This window comes from Moschus berezovskii, chromosome 7 (genome assembly GCF_049115385.1).
Source record: "Moschus berezovskii isolate FMDL1 chromosome 7, NW_MosBer_1.0, whole genome shotgun sequence".
Taxonomy (NCBI): Eukaryota; Metazoa; Chordata; class Mammalia; order Artiodactyla; family Moschidae; genus Moschus; species Moschus berezovskii.
Genome location: NC_142466.1, coordinates 16,440,568 through 16,462,352, shown reverse-complemented (window position 1 = coordinate 16,462,352; position 21,785 = coordinate 16,440,568). Strand labels below are relative to the sequence as shown.

Genomic DNA, 21,785 nt, shown 5'->3' with positions numbered 1-21,785 from the left:
CAGTGATTAAAACTGTACACATCCACTGCTGGGGCACCAGGGCACTCCCTGGTGGAGAACTAAAATTCCAAATGCCGGACGTGTGGCTAACAACAACAACAATCACAGACTTTGACGAGAGATACAATACTGCCTTACAGATAAAATACATGGGTAACTCATAAAAAAATACCATAGTTTTCCTACCTTATCATTCTTGCTCTAGACATACCAGAGAATCCATAAACAGCATTTAAAGGCACTATCTCCTCCCTCAGTTGTTTATATAACATATAGTTTAATTTCCCATCTATAATGGTAGCTTTTCATTTGTCACAAGACATAATCGATCCATTTTGAAAACCTTGCATGCTGTTGTCCTAAATTGTATTTAAATAGCTGCCACACTTAATAACAAGTTATTTAAATTTTATTATAAATGTTTTAATCGTTAAATGATTCAGCTTTTCCCGCCATGGCTTCTCTCCGCTCCCGCAAGTAACTTCGCTCCAGGGGCTCTGCTCGCCTGCCCGCACGCCGCCCGCCACCCCTTCAGAAGGCCCTCGCTGCGCAGGCTGGGACGCCTCTCCCCCCTCCGCCCCCGCCGCGGAAACTTAAGTTTGAAGAGCGGGGAAGAGAGGGAAACATGGACATGAAGAGGAGGATCCACCTGGAGCTGAGGAACCCAACCCCAGCAGCTGTTCGAGAACTTGTCCTGGACCATTGCAAATCAAATCATGGGAAAATTGAGGGCTCAACAGCTGAATCTGTGAACTTAGAGTTCCTCAGTTTAATCAATGTAGGCTTGATTTCAGTTTCAAAATCTTCCCAAACCCTACACTGAAAAAGCTTGAGCTCAGTGACAACAGACTCTGTGGAGGTCTGGATATGTTAGCAGAAAAACTTCCAAATGTTACACATTTAAACTTAAGCGGAAATAAACTGAAAGATATCAGCACCCTGGAACCTTTGAAAAAGTTGGATTGTCTGAAGAGCCTGGATCTGTTTAACTGTGAGGTTGCTAACCTGAATGACTACGGAGACAGTGTCTTCAAGCTCCTGCCCCAGCTGACCTATCTGGATGGCTATGACCGAGAGGATCGTGAAGCCCCAGATTCAGATGCCGAGGTGGATGGTGTGGATGAAGAAGAGGATGATGAAGAAGGAGAAGATGAGGATAAGGAGGAGGATGAAGACGGTGAGGAAGAAGAGTTTGACGATGAAGACGAAGATGTAGAAGGGGAGGAGGATGAAGATGAAGTCAGTGGGGAGGAAGAAGAATTTGGACATGATGGAGAAGTTGATGAAGATGAGGATGAAGACGAAGATGAGGATGAAGAAGACAAAGAAAGCGGGAAAGGTGAAAAGAGGAAGAGAGAAACAGATGATGAAGGAGAAGATGATTAATAAGACCCCAATAACCTGCAAAAAAAGAACTGTTCAGTATTGGTTGGACTGCTGACACGGATCTGGCAGCTGGATTTGTGTGTGTGTGTGTGTGTGTTTTTTTTTAAGGAAAAAAAAAAAAAAAGTAGCTGTGATACAAACCCCAGGACACCCACCCACCCAAAGAGCCAAAGAATAGTTCCTGTGACATTCCACCTTCCTCCATTTAGTCCCTCTTGGAAATCCACCACCAAGCTTGGGGACTTCACCCCAACAAAACTGTAAGCGTTGTTAGGTTTTTGTGTAAGACTTGCAGTAGTGTGGATAGCTGTGATTGGTGAGTCAACTGTCCGTAGCTACCAGTTACACCAAGATTGTAACAGCATTTTTACTCTCTGTACAACAAAGAAGCTTTGTAAATAAAATCTTAACATTTAAAAATAAATAAATAAATGATTCAGCAGATGGTATCTGTGAAAGGTGTAAAATATAAAGAAATCAAAAGATACGGATTCAAGCCTCTTCCCAACTACCTGAATCACTTAACTTCTCTGAGCTCAGAATTTTCCTTTCTAAAAACTGCACCTCCCTATCAAAGATGGCACATGAGTGAATTGGAAAATAATTACTCTATAAAAGTAATTTTATATTTTATAAATTATAAAATAACGTACTCTACAAAAGGTAAAGCAACATCAAACGTTAGGTCGTTTTATTGCTGAATTACAGCGGATACAAAGACTTACTTCTATCAACCAATACTGAACTGGCAAACAGAAGGTTCTAAAAGTAGTATCAGGACATTTTCCCAACAATGCTTCATCCTTTTAGATAGTACAAAAATTTAGTACATAGATAGAGAAAACGTTTGCCCAACCAATGCTTCACTACACACAGTCAGGCTGCAGAGAAGAGTCAACCCTAGAAAGTTACAGCGTGGGATATGAATGATTTCCAGTTAAGAGTTTCTACCAAGTTTCAGAGTCTGATTCGACACTGCCTTTGCTGGGGGCTTCCCTGGTGGCTCAGAAGGTAAAGAATCCGCCTGCAATGCTGGAGACATGCCTTTGATCCCTGGGTTGGGAAGATTCCCTGGAGGAAGAAGTGGCAACCCACACCAGTATTCTTGCCTGGACAATTCCATGGACAGAGGAGCCCGGCAGGCTACAGTCCATGGGGTCCCAGAGAGTTGGATGCAACTTTCACTTTCACTTTTTTTCTAGGGACAAAAATATGCATCTCTTTGGGGGCTGGAAGAGTAGGTAGAGTGGAAGGCAGCACTGGTAGGAAAAAAGCATATTCTCAAACGATCATACTTCCATTTGGTTTTGTAATGATGTTAAGTCTGCTTTTACTTTATTTTCGTGTCACAGATGGCAAATATTTCTGTTTGAAGTACACACCCTCGGTTGGGAAAACATGAGAAAGTCAGGTTCAGAAATTCTCAGAGGCCCAGGTTAACAGGACAACTCAAATAGATATGAGGGCCCGTGACAGCTTAGACCTTGAAAACCTGAACTGGCTCGGCTAAAGCAGAGAAAGATACTGTCCTTTGTGCACTACCAATGGCAGGGACCTCTGCATCCCAAGCTTTAATTACTGGGCAGAAAAAACTATTTGGAGAAAGTAAAGCCATAGCTGAATCTTCCCAATTTTTCCCTCAAGCATATGGTCTTAGTAGAAGAAGGGAAAAGGAAAAGTCTACAACCTTAGGAATTAGGAACACCAAAGTTACAAGCAACCTCTGCCCCAAATGTCTAATCTCTCTAATACGGAAATCTCTAAATCAGAAATATTTGTTAAAGCTTCTTGGCCTGCCATATTTTTTCCTCCTTCAAGCTGGGCCCAGAAATGTGATGTCTGGCTATGGAAAAGTGATATTAAACACAGTCATGTATATTTAAGCTTAATTATCATGCAGCATGGTAACAATTATGCATATCATTAAATGTGTCAAATAAGCCCTGAAAGCTTTATTTGGCTACAGTATCAAAACAGCCATAGAAGTTCCATTTCTGTAGTTTGCTGCGTATGCAGCATGTTCATCTGCTTGCAACTTAAAAAAAAAAAAATTAAAGGGAACACTGCTCCCTACTGAATATGTATATAACAATGAGAATTTCAAAAATTTCACTTAGACTATTTTTCAAGCAGTATCGGTTCCAAATTTACGGTTCAAAGAAGATTACCATACAAAACATGAGGAAGAAACAAAGCGATACTGAGTTTTTTTAAACTAGATGAGAAACCCCCTTATACTTCTGTCTACTCTATTTTACTTGTTTTTCTCTGTTATTCCTTTTGCCTCATTTACAAACAATGCTTCTCACAGACTTACAAAAGTGCGTTCCTTTATGGACTTTAACATTCAAATTTCCATATGTCAAAATATTTTTGTAAAACTATTGTTAGACTGGGGGAGGATAAAACCTTAGTACATTAAGACTGTAGTTTATGATTATTAAGATAAGTAAGAAAAAACAGTAGAATGCCATGAGACAAGAAGAAAAATAGGAACAGTAAAAATTTTAAGGAATTTATATTTCTTCCAAATCAGAGGTTCCCTAATTTTAATGTGCAGCAGATTCACTGAAACCCCCTAGGTCTAAGAAATCCGAACCTCGGAAAATGAATGATATACATGCATTCTAACGATTATCTCGGTACTGTTACAAGTGATCTATAAGTCATATTTTGAGAAATGCTATCCTAAAATAGAATAATTTAACACAGTACAGGATATTGGCACATAATTATGTGCTTTGCAAAAGTAACATATAAAATGAATTTTTAAAAAAGCAGATAAAGAATACTACTTTAATAGAAAAAGGTAAAAAGGACATAAATTTACAAAAGAAATACAAATGGCCAACAAACATATGAAAAGATATTCAACTTATAAAAACCTACAAACATGATATATAACACTTTTGCCAATCAGATGAGCAAAGTAAGAATAACAGAACACAGTACAGGAGAGGGTGCAGAAAAAACAATATATTCAACATTCCAACACTGGGAAATACATTTTGTTTGTTTGTTTCTTTTTTTTTTGGCTGTCCCACACAGCTTGCAGAATCTTAGTTCCCCAAACAAGGACTGAACCAGGGCCAGGGCAGTGAAGTGTCTAACCACTAGACCGCCAGGAAAGTCTCCATTTTCAAATACTACTGGAGGAAAAGCAAACTAGTGGGTATTTCAAAAAAATAGCTATGGACATCAAAAGCTCTTAAAATGTATATAATTTGATTCAGCAGACCTATTCTACAATTTATTCTAAGACAGTAAACACAAGTACACATGATGTATAACTGAAAGGTTAGTACAACATTGTTTATAAAATAAAAACCCAGAGACAATCCGAAAGTCCACCAATGAGGAACTGGTTAAACTACGGCACAACCAACACATAACACACTCCCTAAAAATGACGAGCAGGATCTGTATATGCTGACTTGAAAAGACAGTAACAATACAATAAGTGAAAAATAAAATTATAAATGGTTTACAAAACAGCATACAGTCTCGCACTTTTGTCAAAAATATACATACATGAAACAGAATAAAACTACCTGAACTGCTTAAAAATACAATATTATAGGGACTTCCCTGGCAATCCGGTGATTAGGACTCCACACTTCTCCTTCAGAGGGCTCGAGTTTGATCCCTGATCAGAGAATTAAGGCCCCACAAGCTGCACAGCGTTGTCAAAAAACAAAAAGAAAACGAAAAAGTAGTAAAGTATTATAAATGCTGAAATGTTATTCTAAAATCTGTCCCATGTTATTTGTGTATGGGAAAATTAAGTCTGCTAAATCTATAAAAGTGTGCTGACAATACTACTACTTGAATCAATGTTTACTGACTGTTGATTAAGTAAGAAGCCAAGGGACACAAAAATGCCCTATTACAGGCAGCAAGAAAAGCAAAAAAAAAAAAAAAATGATGATAAACTTAGAATGGGTCAAAAATTGATTTTCAATACTGAAAAAAATTCAGATCACCTCTCAGCTCAACCAAATATTATGCACAGTTAAAAAAAAAGTTGATACATAGTCTCAATTGTTTTTCAATAATATAATGAAATAAATGCTTCTCATCAGGATCACGTGAGCATGGATAGCAACAATCCTTTTTCCTACGAGAACCATCCTTGAAGAAGCTGTAAGTTTCAGAGAGCAGGACACAGAAGATTGAGGAAACCAAGAAATACTGATAAAATACAGCAACTGATTACATAAAGGTTAAAAGATTTTTTGCATTCTTTTTGACATTATATGTTTTACCATAGAAATCTGCACAATCTCAGCTGAATAATGGGAATTGCTGGATTAACTGGAGGGAACAGTCTCAGGCGCCAAGGACCAGTAGAAAATGAGGGGTCTGCAAACAGTTTTCCATGCCCTAACCCTGAGAAGAGAGACATTCACTTCTTTACAGAGCAATATAAGATATATGCGAAAACTAATTTCAGATTAAGTGACCTGATGATTATTTCATCAGAAAACAAAAAGGACGAGGTACGCTTAACCCTACACTTTAATTTTTATCAATGTGTAACATCAGGAATCTGATATTCCCCAACTTACCAGTTCTCTTTTGATGATAAAAAGTAAAAGCCCCTAAATTAAGGTGAGTATTTGTCCTGAAGAACAGCAATAAAGGGGATGCAATCTTGGAAGACTGTCTTCAGAGGCTGGCTACAAAGCCAGACCCAAAGAACTCAGGTGGCAAAAGCAGGAGATGGCAACTGTGAAGAGGAAAGAAGAAAGAAAGAATCCCAGAAGAGACAACGACAAAAGTGGGCCCTGGGGGCTTGTCAGCAAGGCCCTGCAACAAAAGATGTTAGCAGTGCTATTCCAATTCACACTTCCTGTACAGAAAGTGATTCCTTCCATCTTTCTCAACTTAGATTTACTTATCTTGACACACTATAAATGTAGTAACATTTTGCGTTTCCAATTCAGAAATTAAAGGTTGCCTCAGACACACTGGCTACAGTGGGAACAGGATGATATTCTTTTGTCTTCCTTCAGAGTTTTCCAAGACTGCATTATAAGGATTAGCAATCACTACCTCCGAAGCTGCTTCTCTCAAGGAAAGTATCATCTTGTTAGACAGCAAAGTACACACTGAGAGCATATCACTACTCAAAGTGCTAGATTTCTGTTCCTAAAACTCATGTGGGTTTTGGCCTTTTGTTTTCCACATCTTATTTTTTAAAAAATAAAGTCATTCTCAGGATACTGTTTTCTGGTTGCTAAAGTTTATACAGCTCCATATTTACTTCTTAGGGCCTAGATTCTTACGAATCTCAAGGCATCACTTTGCTACTTTGTCTAACTTTTAAAGTCCGTCTAGCACACATTACTTTGCCAACCAAGGTCCCTCTAGTCAAGGCTATGGTTTTTCCCCGGGTCATGTATGGATGTGAGAGTTGGACTGTGAAGAAAGCTCATCGCCGAAGAATTGATGCTTTTGACCTGTGGTGTTGGAGAAGACTCTTGAGAGTCCCTTGGACTGCAAGGAGATCCAACCAGTCCATTCTAAAGGAGATCAGTCCTGGGTGTTCACTGGAAGGACTGATGCTAAAGCTGAAGCTCCAATACTTTGGCCACCTCATGCGAAGAGTTGACTCACCGGCAAAGACTCTGATGCTGGGAGGGATTGGGGGCAGGAGGAGAAGGGGACGACAGAGAATGAGATGGCTGGATGGCATCACCGACTCGATGGACATGAGTTTGAGTGAACTCCGGGAGCTGGTGATGGACAGGGAGGCCTGGAGTGCTGTGATTCATGGGGTCGCAAAAAGTCGGACACGACTGAGCAACTGAACTGAACTGAACTGAGTCATCTACTGATTACAAAAGATAATCTAATCTTCCAGTGTGCTGAGTGATGGGCCTTAAAAAAATACAGGAAAAACAAATACATTAAAGTTCAAAATTAAAATGAACAGTAGGCCTCAAAATCCAGTCCATCTTACAAATTATACATTACTTTTAAGACTAGAGAAAGCAGAAGCAGAAGATCTTTTAAAACTAAAAACAAAACTGGAAAGTTGAAAGATGGCCAGAATCTGGACTTTATTTAAAAGAAAAAAATCAGGTTGAAATTCCAGCCTGGTTTCCCCTTTCCGTTAAAATGTGTTCAGAAAATGCTCTAATATCAAGCTCCTGATTTTTTCCCCCTTTAGCATGGTTGCATGTTTTGACTATAAAATTAGTTTAATGAGATAAACTTTGGGGACCAGGATTTTTTTTTTAGGCCTACTAGTCTAGTTGTTTTTTCTTAAACTTCATTCACAGTGCATTCCTTGGATCCACCAAAACTGTTGCTAGTTCTCAGCATACTCAAAGACTGTAACTCAAAGATAGATTCATCATTTCTGATGCAACAGTCAGATAAAACTGCTTTCCAGTCAAAGAGGAGTTGTTACTCTTCAAACATTCATTCCTAACCTTCTGGAAATGCCACTATTGAAAACCTTCACTTCTTTCCTCAAGACGCTGTGACCCTTCTTCTCACAAATCTATACTGAACAATTCCTCTCATACATATTTCAAAGTCTTGCTTTTCATTTGCACTACTGCTCTTTTTGTGGGCAACTGCAGCTTTAAACGTCTCTAATTCTAGAGATTTAGGGGTTAAAAAACACTTGAGGCCAACACTGTTCTTCCCTGTGAAAGAAGGTAAAGATGCAGGAAGAACTGTTTCCTATCACCCGTCTCCTGAAGAAAACAAAGTCAACAGCAGTCTAACATCAACAAACTAACATGCTCAGAGTAAGTTTTCAGTAAGAAATCTCATAGTTTTACTAACACATACGAAACTTAAGTTGGAGAGAGAGATTGTTTGCCTGTCAAGTGGGCAACAGAGGACTTAGAGGGACTTTAAAAGCCACTCTCTGTGCCCAGTGATGACGCTCTCACAGCACTGTGCTATACAAAGAAAGAACGTGCACTTTACTGTTGATCTTCCCCACAAGGCTCCCTACTTCAAATACCTCAATCACGGCTGGGGATCTCTCTACAAATATCCACCTCAATGTTCAAAGCACAAAACAAAGCTCAGAGGAATACAGTACCTAAGATGAAAAAGGGATGAAAGAACCTATAGTCCTTTCTTCTTCTATTAATAGGTCACTGGTAGATTCGGGAGAGATGTAGAGGCAGGGAATATTAGTGGATGAGAAAAAAACAAAAAACGGAGGAGGAGGAAAGAGAAGGTAGGACGGTAGGCTTTACTAATTACCTTATTTTCCTGACAGTTTCAAAGCATTTGGGGGGAGGGGGGTAGAGGAAGAACCTGTTCACTAAAGAAAAGGTGACACTGTAAGAAGAATTGCATCTCAATTATCTTTTATTTTCAGCTCTATCCTTGCAAGCCTGCCCACTTAAGCTTCTACATCACTTTCCTATCTTATTATCTCTATGCTGTGGTTTGGTACTTCACACAAACACTTTTTTGTTATTTTCCTTCTTCTTCTGGAGGAAAAAGATGGTATTGATTTGCTTAAAAGTACGGATGGGAAAAAAAAGTACGGATGGAAAGCATCATCTTGAGGAGTAAATGGTTCTTAATAACAGAACTACGGATTTCTCTATCCCTTGACTGTCAGCACACCACTAAAGGCTAAAAGAAGGCTCAAGAGGGAGGTAACATCCCCCTTGTCAAGTCTCTGTTTCCTTGCTCCTCCGGTATTGGCTTTGCCAAGTAACCCAACTCCCGTAAATAAAGATTACAGGTCTCTCCAAACTACTTCTATAAAATAAGATCTTGTTTGGCCAACCTTATAGAGCAGTCATTTATTTCTATAGCTGCTGATCTGCTCTGCTGCTCTGTCTGCCTACATTCAGAAGGGAACCAAAATCCAAAATTTCATTTATTCTGGGCCCAAAACCAGACCTTTTGTCCTCCTTCCTAGATATGTTGCAACTTCAAGTTGACTCCTCTGCCTAAATTAGTGGCACATGCTTTTGTTCTTCTAAGAAAAAAAGAAGAAAAAACACCCCTTTTTCTCTTATTGAGGAAGGCACCTAACTCAGAAAAAGGCCTCTGCTGCTGCTGCTGCTGCTGCTGCTAAGTCACTTCAGTCGTGTCCGACTCTGTGTGACCCCATAGACGGAAGCCCACCAGGCTTCCCCATCCCTGGGATTCTCCAGGCAAGAACTCTAGGAGATGCTAAAACGTCTTGACATGTTTAACAGCACCTTATTTCAGAGGCAATGGATGAACCTCCCCTGCGGTACCCTAGGGCAAACACACGGAGCGTCCAAGGGGGCAGAGGGGGAAGCCTCCAGGAGGAATACGCAGACTTTGCAAAACGGACGGGAGGGAGGAGAGGGGACAACTTTCAGGCCTAGAAACAGGAGGCAGTCCAGATGCTGCGACGCCCCCCGCGCCCCCGCACCCAGCCCTCGGTGCATGGTCCGCCCCGCCAGCGGCCGCGGCCTGCACCCACAGCCCCCAGCGGCTCGCGAGCGCCACACGCCCCGTGGCGCCGACCGAGCGCCGGGGCTGGCGGAGGGAGCGCGGCGCGGAGGGAGCGCGGGCCACACTCCCAACAGGTTGCTCGGCGCGAGCTCCGGCCCGAGAGGGTTAATCCAGTCCGCGGGCAACGGTCCGCCTCAGCGCCCAGCCCCAAACTCGGGCTCCCCCGCGCCCCGCCGGCCCGCCGCCCACCCCGAAAAAGCCCAGAGACACCCGTCCACGGCGCGGAGCCCCAGGCTTTTGTTTCGGCGGCGACGAGAATAACGCTCCCTGACGAGGAGGTGCCGCGGCTGCGGGTGGCTCTTCCGCACAGGGTCAGACCGAGGAGCGGGCAGCCGCGGCAGCACCTCCTCAGTCCCCACTCCCGACTCCTTTTCCCGCTGCGCCGGACGGGAGGGGGCCTGCACGACCCGGGACTCACCTCACACCTCGGGGCCGGGCTCCCGGGGGGCTGCGGCGCCGGGCGGGGGCGGCCGCCGGTCCCTCAGGTAAACGGAGCCGGCGATGAGCGCCGGCGCGCGCCTCGGAGCGACTGCGAGCTATCGCGATCGCCGGGGCGCGCGGCCGGGCGGGGGGCGCGCCCGTACGCGCGCACGTGCGGCGCAGGCGCACTGCACACGCTCGGCCGAGCGCCCGGCTTCTGGATACCGGTCCGCAGGTTTCGTTGTTCTGTACCTCGCGCCGAGGCTGATGGCTGGCCTTGTCCTGCTCCGGCGGAGTCGTCCCAAGCTCTGGAAGCTTTTCTTAAATGCTCTCAGTCCCCTTTGCAAAGCTCTCCCTCCCTTCCCTGCTGAGACAGTGCAGCGACTCTCATCACCCAAGCCTGGAACGCGGTAATTGCGAGACCACCAAAACCTGTTTGGAGAACCAGCGTGCCCCCTAGGGACCCGGGGATTGGAGATGGCTAAGAGGCGGGTGCTGGGTGCAGATGGAGGTAGTCAGCTTTCATACTGCAGAGCTCCAGGCTGAAGCAGCCGAGCAGATAGCCTCTTTACCAACACCCACTTGAGTGAGCTGGTGGGGCTTGAGGTTATTGGGGGCGTTCCCCATCTTCTGTTCTTTGGGAAATGTTTCTTCTCTTTTTCTTCTTAAGTGATTTTATTTTATTTTTTTCTACATAAGCTATTTCAGAACTTAAAGATTCCTTAGAAATCGTCTAACCCTGTTCCGTTCCGTCACTCAGTCGTGTCCGACTCTTTGCAACCCCGTGGACTGTAGCCTACCAGGCATCTCCATCCATGGGATTCTCCAGGCAAGAATACTGGAGTGGGTTACCGTTTCCTTCTCCAGGGGATCTTCCCGACCCAGGGATCGAACCCAGGTCTCCCGCCTTGGAGGCAGACACTTTAACCTCTAAGCCACCAGGGAAGCCCAACCCTAACCTCTCATTATTCCGACGCGGGAAAGAACGGTCCAGAAACGTTTAAAAGACTTAGCCAAAGCCAGGCAGCGTTTTAAGGGCTGAGTCTGGATTCATTCATTCCAAGCCAAAGCTGTTACCTTTGCCTCCATCATTTGACCTACCTCCCTTTCTCTTCCGTTTCCTCCCTTTTCAACCTAGACTTCACAGGCATCATTTTGTTCTATGGTAGCGCACAGGACTTAAAGAAATACTTTGATCTGGTAGCATAGTATGACTGTACTTAACGTTATTCAACTGTACACTTGGTTAAGATTGTGTGTTTTGATATAATCTTCTGTCTGAATCTTTGCCACCCCATGTTAGGAGACTGACCAAAAACAGCTATAGAATCTGTGGTTTGTCCAAAACCTCGGGACACATCTCTGTGGCATCTTTATTATAGGCAACTATTTTATACAACGGAGAAGGCAATGGCACCCCACTCCAGTGTTTTCTTGCCTGGAGAATCCCAGGGACGGGGGAGCCTGGCGGGCTGCCGTCTATGGGGCTGCATAGAGTCGGACACGACTGAAGCGGCTTAGCAACAGCAGCAGCATTTTATACACAGAAAAGTGGAAGTGTTAGTCCCTCTGTCGTGTCCAACTCTTTGCCATCCAATGGACTGTAGCCCACCAGGCTCCTCTGTCCATGGCCTTCTCCAGGCAAGAATACTGGAGTGGACTGCCATTCCCTTCTCCAGGGAATCTTCCCGACCCAGGGATGGAACCCAGGTCTCCTGCGTTGCAGCCAGATTCTTTACTGTTTGAGCCACCAGTGAAACAGTCTTTTTTAAAGGTGCTCCCCAAATGATAATAAATACTGAGCTTAGACAGTCATAAATATAGTTTAACGTCAGGAGATGAGCTGTGGGAATTGCATCATAAAAGAGATCCGAAATGACCTTTTCAATTTCATTAATAAATACTAATGCAGTAATACTTAAAAAAAAGTAACGATCTTTAGGCTAATTCTTATCAAGTCATTGTATCTTGTGGAGCCAACACTGCCTCTACTGAGGGTGAGTGAAGCAGCTAAGAGCATTTATGAAAATCACTGTGGACCTGCTTCAGGTACTTCTAGATCCCTTGTACCTTCAGATCCTCTAGAGATGTGCTGCTCTCACATGTTTATGCAATTTACACATGGTCTTGTGACAAGTGTCAAGCATAGAACAGATCTTGGCTCCTAGTGGGAGGTGGGAATGATGTCGAAATTATCATTGACTGTATCAACATGCTCACATCTCAGAAATAGTCCACTGAGTGAAAGAAGCGAACTACAAAGTACGTAAATTATGATAGCTCTTTAAAACAGTCACACTGTTTATGAGGCCAAACATGTATATATAATAAGCATAAAAAGTGGACCAGTGGGCAGCACCCTAACTTCATGACACTGGATGCCTCTAGGCAGGCAGCGTGGAAAAGGAGATCTGGACAGCCTGTCAAAGAGGCTTCAACTGTTAATCACACACACGAAGCAAAATGTTAACATTTTGAAAAATCTCTGCAGGGAGAAAAGGGTGTTTCTTAGGCAGGTCTGTAAACTTTTCTTTATGGTTGAAATGTTTCCTTTAAGAATAATGTTGAGGGACTTCCCTGGTGGTCCAGTAACTAAGATTCCACCCTCCCGATGCAGGGGACCTAGGTTTAATCCCTGGTCTGGGAACTAGTGAAAGACAGGGAAGCCTGGCGTGCTGCAGTTCATGGGGTTGCAGAGTCAAACACGACTTAGCGACTGAAGAACAACTGGGAACTAGATCGCACATCCTGCAACTAAAGATCAAAGATCGTGTGTGCTGCAACGAAGATCCAGTGCAGCCAAATGTTTTCAAAAGGAATTTTTAAAAATTTGAAATGAAAGTAATGTTAAATTTTCAAGGACATTGAGCCAATGTGCTCACCGTGAACACAATGTGAATGGTGGTGTTCATTGGGGGATCAGCAGTCACACTGATGAAGGGCTGAACAAGGAGAGGTCCAGAGATGCTAGTTGAGAGGATCAATGAAAGGGACCTTATTTTCAGGGATAAAATTATTCAGATCTAACAGGGATAAAGCGTCAGGCTCTCTTTAATCCCATCTTTCTTTCATTCAATGTTATAACCACCAATAGAAAGTCTTTAACGAGCAGGAACTTCACCGAGACCCAACACTCTCCCAGGGAGTTGCTAAAACTGGTCTTTTTCTGGATGAACCCGTTTTGAAACCATCCATGTTAACTGGTAATACATGGTACTTTAGTATTGCATCTACTCACCTCCCCCAGGCCTCCACCCCTGCCAAAGTCTTTGTTTATTCATTGTATGTACAACCTGGTCATAAAACATACAACCGTACTTAAAACCACTGGGCTGGCATTCAGACAACATAAGTTCTAATTTCAATTTGGACACTTACTGATCCTTTGTGAACTCTAAAGAAAGCAGCGACCTCTATGACCTTTACTTTTCATTTTCTTTTTAAATGGGAGATATACCAATGCTGCCTATTTCAAAACAATGAGACAATATAAACATAGGGTTTACGTTTATTTACCTTGGAAGAGAGTACATTTTTATTTATTTTAGGAAACATGAGATAATGAGAAAAGTCTTTTTTTGATTTGGTTAGCTGCTGCCCGTAAGAACTGTTGTACACTTCCCAGATGTCCCTTCTGAAACCTTGTTTTTCTCCAGCATTAGTTTATAGTTCTATCACAGTAGTTATTTCTACATTGCATTTTCAAATCCTCCGCATTAGATTTCTTCTTTTATTCTTGCATTCTCACTCTGCCTCTCATTACATCATGGTAGGTGCTTCATAAAATTAATTAAATTAGACCAGATCGTAAAATTTCCCCAATTTGGAGTTATCCTTATTCAGGCATAGGGGCTTCCCTGGTGGCTAAGCTGGTAAAGAGTCCGCCTGCAATGCGGGAGACCTGAGCTCGATCCCTGGGTTGGGAAGATCCCCTGGAGAAGGGAAAGGCTACCCACTCCAGTATTCTGGCCTAGAGAATTCCATGGGCTGTATAGTCTATGGGGTTGCAAAGAGTCGGACACGACTGAGCGACTTTCACTTTCACTTATTCAGGCATGCCATCTGCTGGTTCCCTGGTGTATCTGTTAGTCGGCCTGAATGCCTTAATCCAATAAATTAAAATTGATGTTGAAGCATTGCCGAGTTTGTGTGTTGGGCAATTTTCTCACGTTCTTCCACTTCCTGTGTGCAGGTGCTATTCTTTCATTGAACCTCTCCAGAATTGTTTTTCCTGCAACCTTCTTTTACCTGTTGGCCACTCTAAGAACCCGGAGAAACGGAGTTTACCTTTCAGAACCCCGGAGTGACCAGAACGATGTAACTGGGCGTGCTCAGTGGGTTGGCCTGATTTGGAACATACTTATGGCTTGAATGGGGGCATTTAATGCTGCTTGTTTCAGGATTGGCTGCATCTTCGTCCTAGCATTATATTGAGAGATGGCAGCCTTTCCTACCCTCTGGGCGCTCACACTTCCATTTTGTCCATGGGCCCAATTTTGGAGCCAGCCCTCTAGGATCTCCCAGCCAGTCAAGAGACCACACGTTGTTGCCTAAGAGACCCCCCCATGCCAGCCAAAAGATTTATAGGTAGTGATTGGACTACTGGAAGGGGTGGGGGCTAGAAGGAGTCACAGAAACAGGAGCTATGGCAACACCAGCGCTAGAGGCTTGAGGAGAAAGACTTGAAGACAAAGACTTCAAGAGGTGAGAGCAGTGATCACTGCATGAAAAAGATGGAGGCTCTTTTGAGAGCTCTTCCCTCAGGTCCTCCTGGGCTTCTCACGAGCCTTGGCAGTGACCCCGGGAATTACATTTTGCTCTGTGTTAGCAGTTAAATCGGAGAAGGCAATGGCACCCCTCTCCAGTACTCTTGCCTGGAAAATCCCATGGGTGGAGGATCCGTAGGTTGCAGTCCATGGGGTCGCGAAGAGTCCGACAGGACTGAGCGACTTCACTTTCACTTTTCACTTTCACGCATTGGAGAAGGCAATGGCAACCCACTCCAGTGTTCTTGCCTCGAGAATCCCAGGGACCGGGGAGCCTGGCGGGCTGCCGTCTATGGGGTCTCACAGAGTCGGACACGACTGAAGCGACTTCGCAGCAGCAGCAGCAGCAGTTAGATTATCAGATGCATCATATATATGAAATTAACAGCCAACAAATAATTATTTCTGTGCTTATCAAAGCACTAGCTCTTTGCATTCTCTTATAGTTTCTCTTTGTTTCCACCTAGTTGAATGTAAGATGAATTCATATTTAACTCTAACCGTACCCTATTTCATGATCATTTCCTGGTAATCTCTATTTCCTTCTCTGATGATACTGCAGTGTACAATGGGTGAACTGTGTGTTAGTGGAGAACCTCAACCGTGTTCTGCCCTGTAAACGCCAAATAAGAAAACGATTCTCCTGAGTCTAACCCCAGTGCTGTTTCTAATGTTGAGTTTTGCCTTCTTTGCCACCAGCTTTAATCCTTAAACCGCCTCACCTCCACTATCGTGCTCATTCATTCAGCTGATTTAGTCAAGTTTTTATTGAGCACCTACTGTGTACTACTGAGTTTAGGATTCAGGTGAGCGCATTCAGAAAACCACATTAGCACAGAAACACCGGTTTCGTACCACATTCTCTGATCTGAAGTTCAGTGTGTCTGTACAGATAGTGCATGAAGGGAGAGAAAGGAAGATGAACCAAAAAGGTGAATTCATTTGTACCTAGATTAGCATGCTAAGGATTCTGTAGCCATTATCGAGTCTCTGAAGGTTTTTGAGCTGAAAAATGACTAACAGACCTTTTAAAAACTACTTCCCTGAGTAGAGTAGTGGTTAGCCAAAGCTGGGGAGTAGGGAAATGTGGAGATATTGATCAAAGGGTACAAACCTTCAGTTATAAAATGTGTAACTTCTAGAGACCTTATGTACTGCAGAGTGACTATGTGGTGACGGTGGTGGTAGTTTAGTCGCTAACTTGTGTCCCACTCCTGCAACCCCGTGGACTGTAGCCCACCAGGTTCCTCTGTCCGTGGGATTCTCCAGGCAAGAATACTGGAGTGGGTTGCCATTTCCTTCTCCAGGGGGTCTTCCTGCCCAGGGGTCATGGCGACTGTAGTTAATAATAACATATCATGTACTTGAAATTTGCTAGAAGAGTAGATCTCAAGGGAAATCACACACACAGAAGCACACACACATGCACACAAATGCACACACACACAGTGACTATGGGAGGTGATGGATTGGTTACATAGTCTGATTGCGGTAAGCATTCCACAATGTGTACATATATTAAAGCATCACCTTAAATATATACATTTTTGTTAAAAAAAAAAAAAAACCCTCTTGTAGGAGACTGTAACCTCCATTATAGTCAAGACTTGTCTTTATGCCTCTAATACCGACCTCATAGGTCTTTAGTGAAGTTGTGCAATGGTGACAGTGTGGAGAATGACTTTGAAGATGGGATTGGAGGTGTGTAACCACTGGAACTTTACCAGAGGACCTATCCTTGCCTTTAAGCATGACACTAGAAGCACACGTTGGGGGTAAGGGCGATAAGCCCTTTTTCTTCCCTTTTATCCAAGGAAATATTAAAGAGGAACATGCAAGGACAGCCATTAAGGGGGAAAGAGGTCATGAGAAAACAACAGCAAGCTTTGCATGTAGAAGGAGGGAAGGCAACTTGCGTTGTCTTGTTATTTTTTGTATGTTGTATGAAAGTGTCTGAGTGGTCTGTGCTGTGAACCAGTGTGGGCATGCAGATATGCACACTGCCGGTCTTCTAGAAGGGACGGAGGAGAAAACTGTGAAAAGGTGATGACGGAAACCAGGGCAGGACGCCTGCACTGCCCGCGACAGTGAGACCGTCACCAGGAGGGCTCTGCTTCCAGCCAGGCCCCTCCCGGAAACGAAGCTGCATTCAGGGTGATTGGAAAAGCCTAATGCAACTAATTTCAAGCTCTGAGGAACCAGGAAGAAAAAAAAAAAAAACAATGCAAAACCTTAGGAAGGCCCTGGAAAAGCTACTTTGTCCTAATCAGAAGTCGTACTTAAATCAGTCAGATTGTTTTCTACTCAAACTGGGAAAAGAGAGTTTCTCAGCTTACAACAGAAGTGTGTAACCTGGTATAAGCAAGATGTAAGGAGATCAATCCTGGATGTTCATTGGAGGGACTGATGCTAAAGCTGAAACTGCAATACTTTGGCCACCTCATGCGACGAGTTGACTCACTGGAAAAGACTCTGATGCTGGGAAAGGTTGGGGGCGGGAGGAGAAGGGGACGACGGAGAATGAGATGGCTGGATGGCATCACCGACTCTGTGGACATGAGTTTGAGTGTACTCCGGGAGTTGGTGATGGACAGGGAGGCCTGGCGTGCTGTGATTCATGGGGTCGCGGAGAGTCGGACACGACTGAGCGACTGAAATGAACTGAACTGAACTGAATGTTAATATGCATTTTTCTAGGGAGAAGATTCATAGTTTTCATCATATCCTCAAAGAGTTTTATGGCCCTGAAAAAAAAAAATTAAAGATTAAAAACAATTGGTTTAAGGAATTCTCTGGCGGTCCAGTGGTTAGGACACTGTACTTCCATTGCAGAGCCCCAGGGTCAATCCCTGGTTGGGGACTAAGATTCTGCAAGACGAGTGGCTTGGCCTAAACAGATAAATAAAAATTAAACACACACACAAAACTTCAATCAGTTTAAATAGAAGAAAGATCAAACATGAATAAATAGCACTAAAAAAGGAGATATGTGATTTTTAACTGAGCAGATGTAGACTCAGTGACCGTGCTTTCTATATTTGCCTGCTCATGTGTATTTTTATAGCAGCCAATTAATAATACTGTAGTGAAAACATTTCTTACACCTTTGCAACGTAGCTGTTAGGAGCTAAGAATGTGAGGGCTCATCTGAACCTCCTTAATTTCCCCTTATTCCAGTGTTATGGTATCAGCAGGCAACTGCAGGAAGATATTATCTATGGTTTAAAACGCTGAGGTTTTAAAACATTGGCTCTATCTTCACCTCTAATTTAAACCTGAGAGGGAATATTACATGTCAAGTGAGAGACACAAAATTCAGATCTAGCATTTGGGGGAATCCTCTCTATGTCAAAAACTAATGGTTTTTTAATTTAAAAAATATTTATTTTTATTTACTCTTTTGGCTGTGCCAGGTCTTAGTTGTGGCGTGTGGATCAAAAAATTGTCCAGGTGAATTCCCTGGTGGTCCAGGGGACCTGGATTCTATCCCTGGTCAGGGCACTAGATCCCACATGCCCTAACGAACACCTGGCTCAGCCAGATACATAAAGACAAATATATATTTTTTAACTGTCTTATATTTGCTGCTATAATTTTTGGAGCCCTGGTTCAGGCAGGCAAATCCTGTGCAGTCCCCAAGTCAGCACCACTGCTTTGGATATGAAACAGACCTTCAGAGAGGAAGAAGGCCCAAGCAAACAGAAACACTGAGGATATATACTGAAAATGCCATCAATCTGCTCGAAATATTTTTTACCTTAAAATGTTTTGTTGTGCCCCCTTCAGGACAGGCTTTGAAGAACTCTGTAAATAACAGGGAGTTCTACGAAAGTCTGTGGTGATGCTATTTATTTTTTTAACTTTTTATTTTGTATTGGAGTATAACCAATTAACAGTGTTGTGGTAGTTTCACAGGAACAATGAAGGGTCTCACCCATCCATATACATGTATCCATTCTCCCCCAGACTCCCCTCCCAGCCAGGCTGCCATTGAGCACAGTTCCCTGTGCTATATCGTGGGTCCCTGTTGGTTATCCACTTTAAATATAGCGGTGTGTACCTGTCCAAGTCGGTCCTAAAGGAAATCAACCCTGAATATTCATTGGAAGGACTCATGCTGAAGCTAAAGCTCCAATTCTTTGGCCACTTGATGCGAAGAGCCCACACATTAGAAAAGACCCTGATGCTGGGAAAGATTGAAGGCAGGAGGAGAAGGGGATGACAGAGGACAAGATGGTTGGATGGCATCACTGACTCAATGGACATGAGTTTGAGTAACCTCCGGGAGATGGTAAAGGACAAGGAAGCCGGGCGTGCTGAGGTCCATGGGGTTACGGAGTCGGACACGACTGAGTGACTCCTTGCAAAAAGTTTCAAAGCTAGTAAGTTTTAGAGCCAGGATCCAAACTGTGTAATGTACAAAGTTTTGGCTGCAAACAATAGAAATAGATTCTAGCTACTGTGTGCATGCTGTGTGCTTAGTCACTCAGTTGTGTCCGACTCTTTGTAGCCCGCCAGGCTCCTCTGTCCATGGGGATTCTCCAGCCAAGAATCTGGAGTGGGTTGCCATGCCCTCCTCCAGGGAATCTTCCCAACCCAGGGATCGAATCCAAGTCTCCCGCATTGCCGGCATATTCCTTACCGTCTGAGCCACCAGGGATGCCCCTACAAGAAGGGTCTTCTAGCTGATGTAGGTGAAATTTAGTGAAGGCTATCAGGTGGCTCACAAAATGGATAAGAAAGGACATGCGTGCGTGCTAAGTTGCTTCAGTCGTGTCTGATTCTTTGTGACCCTGTGGACTATAGTCCACCAGGGTCCTCTGTCCAAGGGATTCTCCAGGCAAGAATACTGGAGTGGGCTGCCATGGCTTCCTCCAGGGGATCTTCCTGACCCAGGGATCAAACTTGCATCTCTTATGTCTCCAGCATTGGCAGGCAGATTCTTTACCACTAGCACCACCTAGGAAGCCCCTACAAGAAGAGTCTAAGGACAGCTTAACAGTCTACTCAGAGCATCAACGGTACTTTGAATGATCACCTTGGCTATAAAGCAAGGATAAGCCAGCATCAGTTACCTGGCCTAGCTTAGGCTCACGACTGGGCAAGGGGAGGTCACCTCGATTAACCAACCCAGTGGACCCTAAACACTGAGGGAAAAGTAATCCCTCGTGGAAATTAGAGTGCTTTAATCCAATGAAGGCAGACATAGGGACTTCCCTGGCTGTCCAATGGTTAGAATTGGATCATAAAGAAGGTTTAGCGTTGAAGAATTGATGCTTTTCAACTGTGGTACTGGAGAAGACCTTTGAGACTCCCTTGGACAGCAAGGAGATCAAATGAGCCAATCCTAAAAGAAGTCAACCCTGAATATTCATTGGAAGGACTGATGCTGCAGCTGAAGCTCCAAAACTTTGGCCACCTGATGCGAAGAGCCAGCTCCTTGGAAAAGACCCTGATGCTGGGAAGGATTGAAGGCAGGAGGAGAGGGGAGGCAACAGAGGTTGAGATGGTTGGATGACATCACCAACTCAACGGACAGGAGTCTGAGCAAACTCTGGGAGATAGTGAAGGACAGGGAAGCCTGGTGTACTTCAGTCCATGGAGTTGCAAAGAGCTGGACACAACTTAGTGGCTGAACAACAGCAGTCATGGTTAAGACTCAACGTTTCCAATACAAGGGATGTGAGTTCCCTCTCCAGTTGGGGAACTGAGATCCCACATGCCGGGAGGCCACAAAAATGAAGGCAGACATATACAGTCCTGGGCGTCTAAAACCAGTGTATTTTCCCCGATAAACCCAAATCTGTCCATATGTAAATTCTTGGCCTTGTCCATTGTACCATTCTACTTCTTAAATATGGTAGCAAGCTAGAGCCCTTGTTAGCTAGATGTCAGAAAGTTAAGAGAGGAAGAAGGAGGTCACAAGGGACAAAGGTGGAGTAGTTCAGATTGCACGGTGATTCTATAAATACTTCTTTCTGACCAATATGGTATGTTCTTAGCTAAGAGTGATTCTGGTTTTTTCCCCTTGGTCCAATGACAATCAAACAGAGTTAAACAGACCTGGGTCTGAATCCCTGTTTCACCACCTACTGTCTGTATAACTCTGGGCAAAGCATGTAACTTCAATGAGCCTCATTTTCTTCATCTGTAAAATAAGCTAAAACCCACCACCTTACCATATTGTTATGGGTTTTAATTGAGCAAACCTGTTAAGTGCCTGAATATAAAATGCTCCCAGTAAATGTTCCTCTCCCCCTAGTCCCTGTCCCAGTGTACTAAAACAGATTACATGGTATCAGTATTTTTAGTATTCTGAAGATTGTATGATTCATTTCTTCTGCAGGTGTAGTTTTTCTTACAGAAGAATATCCAGTTATTTCATAATGGCATTTGCTCCTCCTAAAAGCACAGACGGTCCCCAAATGCAGACAGAGATGAGTACCTGGCCGCCCCTGAGCCTGCAGCGTTTGATGACGGGGTGAGTGATAAGAACCATTGTCTGAGTTGAAATCCTGCTTTAAGGGAAAAGCATCAACATTGTGATCAAAACAGGAACAGGAATTGCTTAAGATTGTGTAGTGGATTAAAAAAAAAAAAAAAGAAGGATTGCTTCAAAAATTTTAATTGAAAAAAATTGAAATAAATTTAGAACAAAAAGAAAGAAAACTTTAACTGAGCCCGAGTTACATGGCCAGAGTTGGCAAGAGATACAGAATTCCTGCTTAGAAAGAAAGA

At 43.5% G+C, this 21,785-nt stretch overlaps 2 pseudogenes across 3 annotated transcripts in view; one reads left to right on the top strand and one right to left on the bottom strand.

Moving 5' to 3' along the window:
* Positions 1–10,414, bottom strand: part of LOC148777263 (large ribosomal subunit protein uL1 pseudogene) — a 58,627-nt pseudogene extending 48,213 nt beyond the window's left edge. For all 3 annotated transcript variants that reach the window (XR_016037796.1, XR_016037797.1, XR_016037795.1), the window contains exon 1: positions 10,280–10,414. The product of XR_016037796.1 is annotated as a large ribosomal subunit protein uL1 pseudogene, transcript variant X2 (transcript). The remainder of the gene's footprint in view (positions 1–10,279) is intronic.
* LOC148777264 (acidic leucine-rich nuclear phosphoprotein 32 family member B-like) lies at positions 626–1,516 on the top strand (annotated as a pseudogene).
* Positions 10,415–21,785: the final 11,371 nt, after the last annotated feature.